Below are 2108 nucleotides of genomic sequence, written 5' to 3' on the forward strand. Positions count from 1 at the left end.
TCTATGAATGAATGAAGGTCTTGCAATATCTCAAGGCCTATAAAAGGCCTTGCACAAAGCAAGGCTGGCCTTTCCTTTGCTGCCGTTACTGCATTACAGACATGAAACAGCAAGCAGTGTAGGGAGCCCTCATTCCACAGCTCATGCAAGAGATCAAACAGTTGCCCTCAGGCTGAGAGCAGTTGCGTTGGGCCAGTGCGGGCTTCAACAAATCTTCGGAGGGCCAGAGGCTCATTGGAGACTGGGGGCTCTCTGAGGGCCGCATTAAGAGGCTTCGAGGGCAGCAAGTGGCCCCAGGGCCGGGGTTTGGGCACACCTGCTCTAGATCAGTGATTTTCCACCTTTTCCATCTACGACATAGTGGCAAGGCACTAAAATTTTGGTCAAGACCAAAACACCATGAGTTTTTGGACAATTGACAAGCACACTGTGCTGCCAATGCGGGGCTCATATCCCCCAATGACCTACTAATAAATGACCTTCTCCCACATTCCTGGGGACCATTCACAGCACACCAATGTGCTACAGCACAGTGGTTGAAAATGGCTGCTCTAGACCCATATAATATTAAGTGACAACTCCTAGCGCCCAACGGACAAGTCTATAAACAATAAAGCAAAGTCACTTCAGTATGTATTATTACAAAGGGCAGACATTCTCATTGTTCCCCACCAAGCAGAAAAGCACCCATGTAAAGATGCTTCAAGTTTCTTCAACCAGTGTCCAACTAATATCTTATATTAAATATTTTCACGTTTATACCACTCCCCTCCAAGGAACTCAGTGGTGGTGTACATGGTTCTTTCTCTCCTGTTGTCCTCATAACAACCCTGTGAGGTAGGTGAGACTGAGTGAGAGTGGTTGGCAACCTTCAGTCTCGAAAGACTATGGTATAAGCCTACAGCACCCAGTATTCCCAGGCGGTCTCCCATCCAAGTACTAACCAGGCCTGACCCTGCTTAGCTTCCAAGATCAGACGAAATTGGGCATGTGCAGGGTAACAGTGGACTGGCCCAAAATCACCTAGGAAGCTTTATGGATGAGCAGCTCTGAAAATAAATATATTTTATGCTGAGCTCAGTTCAGACACCACCACATCTTTGCATTAGGCCATCAAGAGCTCGATGGGATCCAATCCTATCCTCAAACCCTTCCCTGTCTTCCTCCCCTCAGTCCCCTCCATCCCACTTAACTGGGCTTCATCCTACTCACCTAGGTCCACCTATCTAGCTGCTCTGATGAAAGCAGCAAAGGAATCAAGGAAGAGAGGGACATGCCATAATTGTAGGGGAAACTTTATTTCCCAGTGCTCCTGGTGTACAACCATAGAGGTATGCCAGGAGTGCCATACAAAGGTGGGGATGAAAGAGGCCCTCCTGCCTCCCTTTCACCACTGCAGTACCACAGTCACTGCTGAATCAGCTAAAAAGGAAAGGTGGGTGGGTAGAAGGAATAACTAGATTTCACCTCTGGCTATGGTTAATTCTGAGCCGGGGGGGGGGGGGAATTTTGGAACTGTAATGTTAACCTCTTATTTGTACAGCTAGTACAAAGTAGCAGCTATTACATCCCTTTCAGTGGACTGATTTAAAGCACAAAAACTTATGGCCCAATCCTAACCAAGGTCTGCACAGGTGGAATGCATGTTCTGCTGGTGCAGGCTGCCACAGAATCACCGTAAAGTGCTTTATAGCAGTGCAGGGAGTTGGCACATCAATGGGAAGGCTGGAGCCTTTCCACATGCACCAGTGAACTGACAGGCCTACTGGAGTAGGTCAACCTGGAGCAGGGGGTGGAATGGGAGGGGGAGGGCAGAACGGGGAGGAGATGGGGTGGGTGGAATGGCCTGGGAGGGGGATGGGTTCGGCAGCAACAAGTGTCCCCTTCTCCTAAGGTGACCACCAAGAACCAAAAATTCCCCATGGGATGCAGCATATTTATTTATTTATTCGATTTGTATTCCGCCTTTCTCCCCGAAGGTCACCCAATGCAGGTCTCTTGTTGTCTTGTGCTCCCTGAGGCATCTGATGGGCCACAGTGAGATACAGGAAGCTGGACTGGATCCAGCATAGACTGCAGCAGCACCACTGCATCATTGCGCAGGGATC

General features: G+C 49.0%; 1 pseudogene; it reads right to left on the reverse strand.

Moving 5' to 3' along the window:
• Window positions 1–895: 895 nt before the first annotated feature.
• On the reverse strand, window positions 896–1009 carry LOC136646676 (5S ribosomal RNA; annotated as a pseudogene).
• Window positions 1010–2108: the final 1099 nt, after the last annotated feature.

Source organism: Tiliqua scincoides, chromosome 3, assembly GCF_035046505.1.
Source record: "Tiliqua scincoides isolate rTilSci1 chromosome 3, rTilSci1.hap2, whole genome shotgun sequence".
NCBI classification, from domain to species: Eukaryota; Metazoa; Chordata; class Lepidosauria; order Squamata; family Scincidae; genus Tiliqua; species Tiliqua scincoides.